General features: G+C 39.0%; 1 protein-coding gene across 48 annotated transcripts in view; it reads right to left on the bottom strand.

Moving 5' to 3' along the window:
• The window catches only part of DAB1 (DAB adaptor protein 1), a 436898-nt gene that overhangs the window by 68175 nt on the left and 353278 nt on the right, over nucleotides 1-15445 (bottom strand). For 2 of the 48 annotated variants that reach the window (XM_065070991.1, XM_065070995.1), the window contains exon 3: nucleotides 6957-7082. The exons of the other annotated variants lie outside the window; for them this stretch is intronic. The gene's annotated coding sequence lies outside the window, so the exon portion shown is untranslated. The remainder of the gene's footprint in view (nucleotides 1-6956; nucleotides 7083-15445) is intronic. 48 annotated transcript variants of the gene reach the window in all.

Genomic DNA, 15445 nt, shown 5'->3' with positions numbered 1-15445 from the left:
TAATTTTATGTATTTGCACATATACATACACATATGGTGCACAGCTTCATTTGCTATCAATTATCTAAGGAAAATTCATGGTAATTTTCATCAACTACAGAATTCCCTGGGCGGGGGGAGTGGAGGGTAAGTACATAAGCAGGTATAAAAAAAGAAAAAATACTCATACATAATCATATGTAGCTTTCAGTAGAGCAGCAACTAAACAGCAATTCAGGAAGGAATAATGAAAAGCTCAAACAGATTATTCTCCTTGATGGCACATTTTTCTCAATGGCCTCACAGAACTGTAAGTCTGATGGAGACAGCTCAAAACTGCCCATCACACAGAGGGATGGATCTTGGTACCGAGACCACAGCCCCTCTGGAATGTAATTCTTCATAGACAGAAGAAAGTGCAGTGCTGAACACTTATTCGGAATCATAAAACTACCCCCCCCACACCAATTCCCAGATCCTCTCCTATCTGTTAATCCAAGTTTTGAACTTTTCTGCCAGAGGAGGAAAACTTGGAGCTGCCAGGTCATGTTATTTGTCACTGACTTTGGCAGCAAAACTGCCCAAATCCCCGTGAAACACCTGGAGACCTGATGCACAAAAATAAAATATTTTTCCTTTTTCAACATAACATTTTAGAAAAGAAAACACATCATATCTAGCAGTATATGTGCACACAACATAAGTTCTGGTGTTATCACCAGCATTCTCTTCCTCTAATAATATTTAACAAATGAGTTTCTTACAATTAGCCATTCTAAACTGAGAGTTACTAAAGGGTTTCATTTCAAGATCTAGAACTCATCTCAAATGACCAGAGTATGCTCACAGCAAGACCTGCTCCTAACATCAATCACTGCTCTATTAAATGAAGATGTACTTTGAATTTCACACTTTACTTCGTCAACAAAGGTTAGTCCCTAGCAACTGCAAAAAAAACTACTGATGTAATGAAATGCAATCTGTTTTGGGGGGATGGATTACAACCTTATAAATCAGGTTAAAACTTGATAAGGAATAAGTACTGCTTTTCTACATAGAATACAAAACTCTTGGTTACAGTATATGACAAATTGAATGTAAACTTCTAAAAACTCCTAAAAAGTCTGCAAGATTTGTTCTGGAGTGCTTTCAGTTTATCCAGCTAGACAGAGCTTGCTGTAGGGTCAACAAGTCAACTCTGTTGGGGTCTCAAGTATTCACAAAGTGATATTGCCACGATACAAGTACACAAAACCTCAAAAAAACGCCGCTTTTACACCTCCCCCTGCCACAAACCCCATGAGCCGCCCTTGCCCAGAAGTGCCATTGGGAGCCACATGAGCCTCCTGGCTCGAGGAACTAGAGGGAGAATCTCCCTCCTGTCCCACTGATGCTTCCATCCTCTTGGTGCTTCTGCTCAGAAAAAGGTAAAATGCCCCATTTTGACATCAACGCAAACATTTGTCTTGAATGCAAAGACCAGAATATTTCTATGGAACAAGATAAACCGTTTAAAGAGGGGAAACAGAAACCACTCTGAAGGCTCAATGAACTATTACGGTTAAATTTAAAAACATTACCTACAATTTTAAACACAGATAAGGGCTCTCCAGGAAAACTCAATCATCGTTCAGACTATCATCTCAGCAGCACTTCCCGATTGCTCAGCACTGCTATTCAGTCACCTCCAACTGAGATTTTATGGCTTCTGGCATTATTAGCCTGTGAATTACTGTCCTCGAAGACACCTACACATCCCCACTCTTAGAACCAAGTTTCCTAAGTAAATAAGATGTTCCCGTACAATTTGCTGTCTTTGATCAGAGGTTTACGAGCAGAGATGTCACTCACAAGGTGACAACAATTGCACTTGCCAAGTTTTTACCTTAACACTTTGTGCTCTACACGAGCTAATATAAAACAAGATGTACATTTGACTGTCTCCAAAGCAAAACAATAGTGTGCACTGCATTAAATTATTTCTTTATAATACAAGGAAATATGTGTGAGCATGTCACGAAAAGAACTCAATTTTTTACAGAGAAGGCCTCAGTATATAATAAAGTTTGATTAAAATTTTGGACAAATCTCAGTGCTGATGAGTGGAGGGTGAGCACGCTGGCAGTGATTGAGCACATACGCTCCACGGGCAGATGACAAAGCACTCAGTTCTAGCCAGAAGGCTCACTGATCAATTTTATTTTCTTAGATGGTCTTTGAGATGACAGAAAATGGGCACATCCTCAGACACAGAAATGACCAAAAGCTGAATGTAATTAAACTTCTTTTCAGCCTCTGTACCATACGAGTCTTCATAAATCCTTGAAAGCCATTTTTTAAGGTGCCTTTTAGAGGCTGGATGCAGAAGCAGCTAAAATCCCATATTGTGCACTGATTTAAATGGAAATAAGACACTGCAATAAAACTTCATTTGGGGGTACTGGCCTCGTTCAGCACGCCCTACAGAGTGACCGGAAGTGAAACAAGTAAAACTTCGTGCTCCATTTTCTGCTGTTAGAGAGTAAGAATAAAAATCATGTTTTCTTGACAACTGGAGGGGAAGAGAGAACACATGTATCTGTGGATTTTTTTTCTTTAAAAGACAGACAATACTTCAGCAACTTTGTTCACCTCATGTTTCAAAGCTGGAGTAAATGTCTAAATCAAGCAGACATCAAAATGTCAAGTAAGTAAAGCCCTGGGGAAAACAGGGTCATCAACCAGTTCATTCCTTGCCCGCTCGCCTGGATGTCAGTATGAAATCAGTTGCTTCTGAGACAAAATCTCTAAGAAAAGGTAATTGATTTTACAGTGATCCTTAATTGACATTAATATGTGCACTGCATTTGGATGGGGTACGGTAAAAGCCCAGACATTTCGAAAAGAAAGGGACCCATTAGAGCTGCACTAATATGCCCAAGCAAAACAGCCCTAATGGAGCAGCCAGAAGACACCATCTACTGCCAAAAATCTTCATAAACAACTTCAAAACAGCAAGGAGAGGCCAGTCCAAATGGTGCCGCTGAACTACCCCAGAACGCGTCATTTCCAAACCAAAACTGAACTTCCTGGGGCAGAGGAAAGTAAATTACAAATGTCCTTCCTCCCGAGCTCCACCATCGTACTGAGAAGCAACGTAAAGCAAGAGAAAAACGAGTTAAGCACTAGGAAGACTTATCATCTAAAGACGAGCATCTAAATAATTTTGGTATGTGAACATGCAACAAGATTTGCAGAGTTGTTGAATTCTCTACAATCCTAGAAGAAGTACTCAGAATTTATTAAAAAAAAAGAAAAATATCACACAAAAAACCAAGCTGCTTTTATGTGTCTACCTATATCTGGCTTTCTGTATGAAGTTTTCAGGAATAATTTTAATTAGACTTTAACTAACCCAGCACCCAGACATGCATGTGCTTACACACGGCGCCCCAAAGTCATGTTGAGACACACAGATTCAGAATTTACACTTCAAAGCCTACAAATATATTCTGTTGATGAGTCTATCAAAGAGTTCATTTTTTATTATGTACAAAGAAAGCAAAAGGGTGGAGAATCAGTTCACTTCATACAAATGCCAAATACTTGTGCTGCCCTAAGATAAATGTTAATTCTCCAGGACTATAAAAACAGCAAGTTAAGAAAAGGTTATGCTCTGCTGATTAACATTCCCAAATTTCTCACATGTTCAGTAAGAGAAAAATCATTCCGTTCAAGATAACTAATTAAAGACACTGAAGTCCCCAAAGAAAAGAGCAAATAGCCCATAACAACTAACACAGGGGGACAAAAGCATTCACTGATTTACACTTCACCCTCTCTTGTCAATACTGTGGTCTCCTACTGCATCAGTGCTGGGGGCACACACAGAAATGGGACTGTGCACCACCCTGGATGAAATCATGGCCATGTGTCAGGGCAACCCTGCTCCTTGAGCCATGAGCCACCCTCTTTGTCAATACAGAACAGTCATTTGTTGAAGAGTCGTGCCAGCGCTCGTTAAAACAGTTACAAAACCACGTAGTAGATTATAACAGGCTGTAAACAGCTGCAAAGTGCAAAGTCTGCTTGTTGTACTTCTGTTCTTTGACTGGTTTGGTTCAGCGTTGCAAATAGTCTCACCTAAATGACAGAACTTGGTCTTCCAGGGAAGAGAAGGTGAACATCAGCCCCAAATGCTCTTCCACTTGGCCTCCTCTGAAGCCCATGCCATCTACCTCCCATGTCACTTAACCCCAATAAGACTTAAGCCTCGATTCTGCTGGAGCCTTTGCTCAGTGGTAAAGCTGCATCACACACTGGGCTGTGACAGCAGAACCACCGTGCACCTTTCCTCCTACAGAATTAGCGGCACTGACAATTATGTCAGGGTTTACTCACAGTTCTGATGATATTGGTATAAAACACAGCTTTGGAATGTGCAGACCCATAAAGTTCTCTCTTAAGAAGCTGGTTCCAAGGCTGTGGCATTAGAGGCAGCAATGGACTCAGAAGGGAATTATCTACTTACGTTAGAAAGCTTACTCTCACACAAAAAAAAAGATTGAAAATGTCTTGTTAAAAATGCACCGCAAATAGATTTGTAGAAATTATGCTATGATCGTGTTAATTCAGTAAGAAAAGCACCTGCTATTTATTTTCCACGGGCAAACGGAAATACCAGTATTCACCACATGGCAGTCAATAAAATAACAAACCGCTATTTCCCCGCTGAAATTGTTCACGTTTTGCTATCCAATGTTTCAGGAAGAAAATTATTTTCATTTTGGCCTCCCACTGCCTCTGCAACATCAGAGAATGTCTCTCTCTGTTGGAAAAACAATAGGAGGCAAAGAGGAAAGCAGCTTTTTTCCTGAGACTTTGGGCTAGAAAACGCCATCAATTTCAAAATTACAACAGTGGCAAAGTGCTTCTTTCAATCTGGTCCTTTCATTTTTGCCTCCTGCTGCCATTCCTATTGTCAAAGTGGCAGCAGGAGGCAGAAATGAAAAGACTACTGCCGGCAATCACCCTTGGGCACAGCGTTAATAAGAAGTGAAACACCCCTGTGCCATAATGAATTCCAGAGGTAGGAAATTGGGGTTTGCGCATCTCTCATGTGTGTACTGCCACGGAGATCAACCCATCAGGATAACTCTTCTGCTTCTTGAACAGGAGCCAAAGTGTTTGGGGTAGTACTCCAAAAACTAAGAATGAAATAGAATTTTGTTAAAAAGGTAATAAAATCCAACAAAAACAAGCCAGCAAAACCCTCCAGATAGCTCTGCTTCAAGTAAGAGGAAAGGAAGTCAGTCAACTGGGAAAACGGGGCAATTTTTTAAGACGTTGGGTAAATAGGTTCAGTTGTAAGAGCACAAGGACCCAACTGCCTGCCAAGCTAAACTAGAATGTTTGAATCCAAAGAGCCTGTTGATACATGAGGGGAAAGAGGACAAAATAACACATGAGTTTATTACAAGAGAGCAAAATCATAGTCTTTCCTACAGAAGTTCTTTAAAAACAGAGAAAACAACGAGGAAGAGAAACAAGGAGTTAATGAAATTGAATATGATATCGCTGAGGCAAAATAAAGTTACCTTTTTCCTATTAAAAATAAAAACTAGTGGTAATTCACAAATAAAAGCACTACTCTTTCTTGTGCTACACTTGAACAACAAAAATACATGAAGCCTGAAAAATATACTCAGTGCAAAGTGCAGCTAAACTGTTTCATCACCTGTGTTTCTTAAAATAATAAAGGCAGGCAATTAAAAAAATAAAATCCACAGGAACTCAAAAGGAGGATAAGACTGTTTTATTCTTAGGTCAGAGTTCTTTATTGAATTGACCTGTACAAAATCCTTGTCATACTAACTTTATGGACATGTAGATAATATGAGTCTGCTGAAATCACCACAAGCATAAAGAACAGTTTCACGGGAAAAAATAGATTCTATTTACATCATTAAAATATTACCAGTCTTTTAAAACATTATGATTCCTCTTGCGATTGTGCTTATCTTCTGGACAGTCAAGACCTATTTACTCGGTATAATACCCTAGTTATTTGCTGTGTGGTACCACCAAGCTTTTCTGGCTATTTCTCTACTTGTAACAAATAGTATTTTGTGAGACCATGTTGAAAACACTGATCAAACGACGGACAAGTCCTCCTTTGGACCGCACCCCCAATGCCTTCAATATCTTGCCTATAACTTATTCATTTATAAACAAAATTGACTGTGTCTAATCTCCGTGAAAAAAACCCAACAATCTAATAATTTAATGTCTGTATGCAGCTTAATGTATTATAAGATAGGGCATTGCTATGCCAGGTTACTATGCTATTAGCTGGGGGATTCTCAAGCATCTGTCATGCAAAGTAGGTCAATTTCTAGCCATATAATTCTGATTATGTCAAAATATTTATTCATGAGTTTCCTAATTCAACATACTTCAAATAAGTCATATTTATGTAAAAAAAAAAAAATCTAAATTATGGTTGCTAACAACTGGGTTATCACAGCTTCAAAGACTTTTGTAATCCAGAGATGTGGATAATTTTTTTCCCTTACAAAGTACTATGTAATCACAGAATTGTTTTTATTTCCTATCTGGCATTTTTTTTAGTCTGGTTTCCTAAGGAAACAAGAGTAACACAGCCACATACTCCATGAGCATATAAGAGAATGTGCAAAGGAATGGAAGCCTCCATCTGCCCTTCTCATGCCATTCTTCCCTGCAGTAACACTGGAACTTTTAGGCCTATTTCCATCAAGTGTCATCTATATTATGTATTTTTTACTTTACTGGTTGGGGCAAATAGGTGGCTGACTAGAGGAGCGAGGAAAGGCCATGCTGTGAGCTTGTCTTTTCTTAGGGCTTAGAGCAATGTCAAGACCCAAGAAGCCAGGCTTCCTAGGTTCCACAACTCACAAAAGTCTTTCCATCAAAACTAAAAGATAAACAGAAGAAAACAGAGGTATACAATGACTTACGTCATCCACATGCTCAGCAAGATCTTCCAGTGAGAGATCAGGAATGAGCCTGAGTTGCTTGGAACACTCCCGCAGTAACAGCAAGATGGAAAAGTTCATTATGCCACTCAGGCTATCCGTGACTAGCTGACCATATAAAGACAAGAACAAATAGCAAATTTGAGGTTTTCTGCACTATTGCTGGCAAAGAAAAGGTCTTCTAGGTAACCATCTGTAACTGCACTGTATCCTGCTTACCTGGGCATTTCCCCTTGTTTTTACCAGTAGCCACATGATGGATTCCACTTTCAACCAACCATAACCCTTTTAAATATCCTAAAAACTTAGGGCTTGGCAGAAGTAAAATCTTTTAACTTTCCTCTCCAGGTAAGTGCTGTGTAAGCCTATATTTCATCTTCTAATATGCTGCTAGGAGGTGCAACTGAAAAACATATAATACTATTATTCCTAAGGCAAACAATTATGAGCCTAATTCTTCACTTTACTATGTTTTTTTCTATGCCATTCTAGCACCATACTGCTAAGTTGAAATGAAGAGACACTCATTAGAGCAATGGCCAGAGCAAGATGTGGAAAGGACAAAGGTCACATGCAGGTTCTCCTCCTAGGTCATTTGGAATATCTTATACATGTCTATAATCTATAGGACTCTTGGCTTCCAGGTCAGAGAGGAAGATTTACCATTATCCAGTAAAGAAGTTGTCCCTGAACAGCAGAGAAAGACACACAATACTTACACTCTTTTGATGATCTGTCACCTTTGCGTACTAACAAATAGTCAGGCTGCCTTGAAACAACCCGGAAAGAAAGGCTGCACTTCAAAAAAGTTCAGTCCTCAGAGACCTGCAAGAGCCGCACAAAGACCTGAGCACATTATGGCCACCACTCCCATATTTGCTCAAGGTATCACAGATGCTCACAGCTGTGTTCTGTCAATGACCTTTTTAATCAAAGAAAAGGCATTAACACTTTTAAATGCTTTCAGTTGCCAGTATCCTAATATTAATTTTCTAAACGTTCTTCTACAGGGGTAATCAAACTGTGATCTGTGTTCCCTTTGTCTGGCTGCTTCTCATGTTAAGATTTAAATGCTATGTTTTGTTTCATTTTAAATAGTCTTCCCTTTGACTGTTCTGGTGGAGTCGGCAGGCTTTCAATATAACCTGATTGTTGATTATGTCTGTAGCAGTTATTTAAGTACCTATTGGGCTGGTTTAAAAGAAACACAACGGTGGCTAACAGGACTAATCTGAAAAGTACCTTTTAAGAAAATTTATTTTAAAATGCAAAAGCCAGTTCTTTCTTCAGCCACCTTCCTACATGCCATCAGAAAAATAAAATCTATTTGATATCAAAAACATCAATAGTGAGCCTGAAGCAGCAGATCAAAATGGGAATTCAGATGTTGAAAAACTACTTTTAATGTATAGATTTTACAGTTAAAAGACTACTATACAGTAGTTAAAAGACTACTATACAGTTAAAAGACTACTATAAAAACCCCTTCACATTTTCGAAAACGTAACAGTATAAGACAAGGCAAGTTACAGCAGATGTTGCAAGATGAGGAAGACTTGATCCTTAGGATCATCTTTTGGCATGTAGCAACGTAAAAATTACACAGAACTCATCATACAAATGCTGACACAGCCTCTTGGCTGCTCCGCACCGATTCGTCAACCCACCCCTTGCTTACACAAACTTCAAGTTGTTTCCCTAAAACTTCAATATTTTCCTTAGGAAAATGTGTGGGTTTGACTCGTTTCAGATTATCTCATTTCACCTTTTCACAATCTCAAAAAGGAGATGTTTTCAGCAATGAGAACCACCTCATCTAGCACTCGCGGAATTGGCCTTGGTTCTGAGGCCTGAGCTGACTAAACATCCACCTGAACAATGCCTCTGGGAAGCTCAGCAAAGGAGTTAGTAATAGTAGACAAAACAAGATTCATTTAATCAGCTAAGTATTTCTCTGATTACAACAAACAAAGAAACAGGATTGTACGACAATTTTGAGCGCTTGGTAAACTTCAACAGTGCCTTGTAATGAAGCCTTGGCAAGGAATAAGTGAAATACAAAGATTTTTCATATTGAGACTGTGTAAACAGTTTCCACTTTTAGAAACGTATCCTAGCAACTCATAGAAATGGTTTTAAAAGACAGCTGGACAAAAACATGATTTGGAATAAAAACAGATGTAATTGCTAAACCATCAAGTCTGGTAGTCCCAAACTGGTCTTGCAGCCACATCTCAACTACAATTCAAGATGTTGAGAAAAGAAACACCAGGACAAACATGTTTTTAAAGTAACATCTGCAGGAAAGAACATTAAAAAGTGCATCAGTGGAAATTATTCTGAATCTTGTATTCTTTCCTTACTGATAGAGAAAATCTTTCTGGCTTCCAGTAGAAAAGCCTGCTGGACCTACGCCTCATGTTTTATATTTGCATGTTGCTAGAGAGAGGAACGAGATGCACAATGGAATTTTATTTATCAGGTGTTCACTCAATTCCACTGCAAATCAATTTTTTTTTATTTATTTCATTTTTCAGTAGAAAACTCAAGTGGCTTATATAATAATGCACAGACCTTGATTAAATGTCTAATCCATAATTCAATAGAGAGACCCTGCTGACATCACCAGCAATGAAAAAAGGTTCATAAAATCTATCATGAACACAAAAGAAGCCTAAACTATATTTCAGGCTTAGTATTCAGACTACAATTGCATAAGTGTTGTTGGTGATGGCAATAAACCATGTTTATACATTACAGGTTACCTTATAAAATCTCTCAAGAAGCTGAAACATGAGAGAAGAGCATCCTGCTCCCAAGATGCAAACAGAGAATGTTCCTCAAAACTTACTCAGTTTTACTGTGGAGGACTATTCTGTTTTCCAATGACTGCTTACATGGAAACTACAGTACATGGCATATACAGAATGATTAACTGTCAGGCTTTAAATTCAGATACTGCTGGGTAATTAGCTCAGTCACAAATCTTCACAACCACACTCAAAGGGGCTGTAAATGGCAGCAGATACCAGAAGTGGGTCACAGCCTGGGTCCCCCTTTGGTGTTCAAGGACTGAGCAAGGGATTCTTGGAAGAGAATAGGGCTTTTTTAGGGGGTGAGGTTGTTTTTTGAGCCAACACCACAAATTCCCCTGGGTAACTTAGCTATTTTTCCCTCCCTGTGTCCTGTTTTACATTATCAGCATTGAATTGTATCTGCTGTTTTATTGCCCAGTTATTCAATATCATCATACCTTTCAATGCTTCACTGCTATCTTTCATTTCTACTGCTTTGGACAGTATTTTCCTGCTAGCAAACACCACTGCCTCTCTATCTGCTCCTTCCTGCCTCATGTCTCTGGATCAGGGTGATTGACACCAGTCCTCTAGCAATACAAATAAAGATGATCATTTTATTACCACTGCCACTCTTTTTCAATTCATTTTTTACTTTTGAACTTTAACACTTTTGGACTCATACCGCTTCTCAAGAAAAGGGAAAAAAAAAATCAGATGAAGGCTAAACTGAAATTCAAATGAAGAGCAGCAATCGAACACATTTGGATTTATTTTGGAAAAATCTTAAGATGTTTTATTTTAAATAGAGTTACTGACCTAGAAACATATATTCATCTCTGGAAATAAATCAAAATTCCTCCTACATTAATCTAATTGCACCACTGGAAGCTAAGTAGTCCCTTAAGTAATTTAAGTTTCCTTATTTGAGGTGGAAAAAAAAAATAAAATCAGACCCTCCCTGTCACTGGGAGTGTGTTTTGCAGAACAAACCAGTTATGATTAATTTTTCTTTTTGCAGCAGTAAAGGCGTTTTCCCTTAAAACGCGATTAGGTGTGCACAGATAGCCTGGGTGCTAGCGCACATTTCATTAGAGAGTAAATAACTTAAAAGTATATAAAATAGCCTAGGTTTGTTTTCTGGGGATTTTTTTACTGTCACCGTGATAAAACTCCCCACAAAATGTGCTGATTTCTGAAATATAGTAAGCTTAGAAACTAGGCACTTTTTTTAGAGGTAGCTGTAATGAAAAAAAGTGGAAACTTTAAAGAATTAATGATCCTGCTGGGATTCTGACCTCCTACTCCTGTAATCATGAAACTATTTTATAAAAGGGCAGCAGCACCAAGCATCAAGATCATCCCCCTTCTCCTGCAGTGACAGCATTTAAAAGAAAGGAGGAACCCTTGCTCTTTGCCCAAAAGGTGTAAATCCCAGGAGGATTCAGGTCTCTTGTCTTAATTAGAGGCAAATGCAGCTGTGCAGCCAGACGCCAGGTACCCGACACAGGGCAGGGCGGGATGTCGGACTCTTGGTCCATCTATGGGTCTTCTGACTCGCAGCCTCCGAGATTTGGCTCTTCCCATGTAATGGAGGAGCTGATGCAGCCTGCAGAAGGCTGGGAGGGGACCTTATGTATGCTGATAAATATCCCAAGGGTGGGTGTCAAGAGGATGGAGCTGAATCTTTCCAGTGGTATCCAATGACAAGATGAGGTGCAAAGGGCACAGACTGAAACACAGGAGGTTCTATCTGAATATGAGGAGAAACTTCTTTACTTTGAGGTGAGAAGGCAGCTTAGAACAAGCTGCCAGAGAGGTTACGGAATCTCCTTCTCTGGAGACATTCAAACCCACCTGGACACGATCCTGTGTGATCTGCTCTGGGTGAACCTGCTTTAGCAGATGGGTTGGAGTAGATGATCTCCAGAGGTCCCTTCCAACCCCAACCAGTCTATGAAATGTAAACTCTGATGAGAAGCGTCCTCTCCCTTTTACCAGTCTCTTCAAAAAATTACTGCTCCTTCACAAACACGATGCTTAAGCACTGTGAATAAAATTTAAACCCCATGGTCCCAAGGAGAAAGCACCTCTGTCGACTTACCTCTCTATACAATTACCTGAATGGAGGTTGCAGCATGGAGTGTGTTGGTCTCTTCTCCCAAGTAGCAAGAGATAGAATGAGAGAAAATGGCCTCAAGTTGTGCCAGGGGAGGTTCAGATTGGATATTAGGAGAAATTTCTTCCTGAAAAGGGCTGTCGGGCATTGGAATAGGCTGCCCAGGGCAGTGGTGGAGGGGTTTAAAAGACGTACAGATGAGGTTCTTAGGGACATGGTTTAGTGCTAGAATTAGGTTAAGTTGTGGCTGGACTCTGATCCTGAGGGTTTCTTCCAACTGAAATGATTCTATGACTGAGGTACCATTCCCGCTGCACTGCAACCCAGTTGTGTTTTAAGATCAAGGACAACCAGGGAAACTCATGTCACAGAGCACAAGAGAATTTATTAGGGCCTGTGATTTCTTGTGAATCCCTTTTCCTTAGACAAGATATTCTCTACAAATAGCTCTTTGTCTAGAGTAATTATTTGGGGATTAGGAAGAGCTAATAAAATCTCCTCTTGAAAGGCTGGATGAATTTGAGATGATAACAAGGTTGTGATGTGCCTAGGGGAGCAGGGGCATCTTTCTGATTGTAATTTAATCAACCTTGATTAAAAGAAACATTTACCTGTACTCTGTTCAATACGTATTGATAAAAGTCTATATTTCAGCAGGCGGACCATCTATTCTACGCAGCATGCTTACCGTAAACAGGCTAAACTCAGATTTCCTCTACTTCTGCTCTACCCCAAGAAAACCAAAGGAAGACATGAAGATACAGTATATATACTGTACATATGCTAAAACTCCTGAAGAATGCTCCAAAAAAACCAAAACACAGACACAAACAGTGTTCTTGAGAGACATGGTCCTGATTTTTAATATATTCCTGCTACTGATATACGGGCTCGGAGTAACTTCTGGCTTATGTTAGGGATATATCTAGCTAGTAGAGCAGTACTGATGCATTTCTATCAGATTCAGCCCTAAGCAGTGGTGTAAAATTAAGACCTGGGACTCAAAGGACTTTCCTTCTTCGAGGCTGCAGAGGAAGAACCACCACAGAGCTTCGGGTTTCTGCTCACCAACAGCGTTTGAACAGAGTCTTCTGCAGCGGTGCAGACTACTCCTGATGAAGTGTTCCCACAGTCATCATCTCACCATCAGTGTAACTATTTCTTCCCACCATTTCTTTCAGTCTTTGAAAGAAAAACCTGTGTAGTGAAAATCTAAGGATACAATGGATTGGATATGAACAGCTAATTACTTCTGCAAAGTACCTTAATTATTGTAGGTCTTACTAATCCAGACAATTCAGGCTTGATTAGCCTGAAGTTATTTTTCCTACTTAGTCATGTAGTTAGTTTTATTTACATCAAAAGCCCTAAGCTGCATATACTTAAAAAAGAAAACAAAATAGTCAAGAAATACCTGCCTTCCAAGCGAATGAGTACAGAAATATATCAGTCAGTGTTGCTTAATCAGAATAAATCCTAGTAACAGACCGAATTGTCCATATTCTTTACGCAAGCCAAAACAAGCCAATTCCCGTAAGATTTTAGATGCTGAGTTTAAATAGGTCAAAAAATAAGAGCACTGAAAATTAAATACATTCTGCACACAATACACATTAACATATTACAAAATCACCTTCACTAAATGCAAACTAAGATATGATTCTGATATGCTTACTCCAGTATTAATTTGAGTGTGAGTGCTGATGAACTGCAGTGCTAATTAACTTGCAAAGCTATCAGTAATTGGCTTTAACTGATTGGCTGTATTACAGAAATCCTAGGATGCTCGTAACATGTCGAAAAAAGAAAGCTAAAAATACTTATGTTCTCACTGTTTTGAGACGCTTGTGGTTTTAAAAGCGACAGAGGGAAATCCAATAGATACCAACCACTTTCCAAAATAATGAAGTGAATTAGACTATAGCTTGATGAAAATCAGTGAGGAAAACAGCACTAATGATACTAAGAATGGAATATAACATCTCTCTGACTCCACCACACATTCAATAAGCACACTGAGCACATAAAACAATGTAGTGAATGCAATAAACATAAACCACAGTAAAAATGAGAATGTGCACTTTATATTAGGCAGTACACAGAAACCTAGACCAATTATGTACATAAAATATTGGTATATGCTTCACGCATACACAAGTAAAAGAACAATGAGGAAAAAGCAGGGCAGCAGGCGACATTTTCGAGATGAAAAAAGTCCAAAGCAGAGCAAAGGGAGCTAATTAAAGAGCACATGACATAGCAGCTCTTCCCTCTCCATTTCCTTATTTCAATACCCCTTCCAAATATATTAAGTGTCATCAAATGAGGCAGGAGATCACACAGTTGTTACTCTCTTCCTTGCTTACGCTGGTGTTTACCAGTGTAAACTGGCTGCCCAGAAGCTTTTGTTTTAAATACTTTTCTCCTTTCTACTTTTAGACTCAGCGATGCCAGTTGGATACAGAAGATTCCCCAAAAGTCATTTCCACATCTGGTGCAGAATAAAATCAAACATCTGAAAGATGTATTGTCACCTGCTGAAAACTGGAGGGTGACAATACCAGGCAGGACTGGTGGCCCCACAAGCTGGGGTCTGTCTTAGAGTTTGATCACTGAAAAACTGGCAATTGGCAATTACAGCACAGCTGAAGGAAGGAACCCACCTGTTACTACATCATTTATGCACCATTTTGTGATAATTAAGGATCATCTATACCGTATTTTAAGCCTGGATGTCACACAGTTAATGCTGAATAGAAGACATTCACTAGCTCAGGCAAGAAATATATTGCGAAAGCAATTAGCAGGGGAAAAATTCCCTCAAAATGGTTAAATACAGATCCGTAAGTGTCTTATTACATAAATAGTTAATTAAGAATAATTTACAGAAACAATTATCATTACCATATTAACACTAATTGTTCTACACAGGAAGACAGCATTGTGTAAAGTGAGATTGCCTGCCTGTTACTTCAGCACATAAAAATGTCACGGAGACCAAAGAAAGTCCCTTAATTCCCTTGCAGTCTTTTGCCATCTCAAGACAGAAGGACTCTAAAACAAACTCAGAGAATGGGGTTAACATATTGAACACAGCATCTGCCTACTTTTATTGAAATAAGTCAAGATATTCTATTAAAAACACTCATCCTTTTTTTCCTTTCCTTCAAGAAAATTCATCACTTACAACCCTGCACAAGAAAATGTGTCATTGCTAATATTGTATGGATAACAAGTAGTAAGATTATGTCTTCCTAAGTAAATACAAAGAGACATAATTATATCTACATACGGTTTAAGTCTTGAGATTTTAAATTCAGTGAAAAAGTCTTCAAAGAGAAAAGAAACAGTCAATATAAAATGAGGGGGGAACAAAGACTGTCAAAAATTAAACACAGGAGCGATGAAAAGAAACCCTTCCACTCACATCTTTGATGCCAGCACTGTTTTGTCAAACCCTGTTGACAGCAACAGAAGCGAATATATCCAAGCACAGAACCGGGCCCTTCAGCTAAGGGCTGCCATGCCTAATTGAGTTTAATTTAAGCTTTCTCCAA

This window comes from Columba livia, chromosome 8 (genome assembly GCF_036013475.1).
Source record: "Columba livia isolate bColLiv1 breed racing homer chromosome 8, bColLiv1.pat.W.v2, whole genome shotgun sequence".
Taxonomy (NCBI): domain Eukaryota; kingdom Metazoa; phylum Chordata; class Aves; order Columbiformes; family Columbidae; genus Columba; species Columba livia.
Note: the sequence above shows the minus strand (reverse complement) of the source record. Positions and strands in the feature narration are given on the sequence as shown.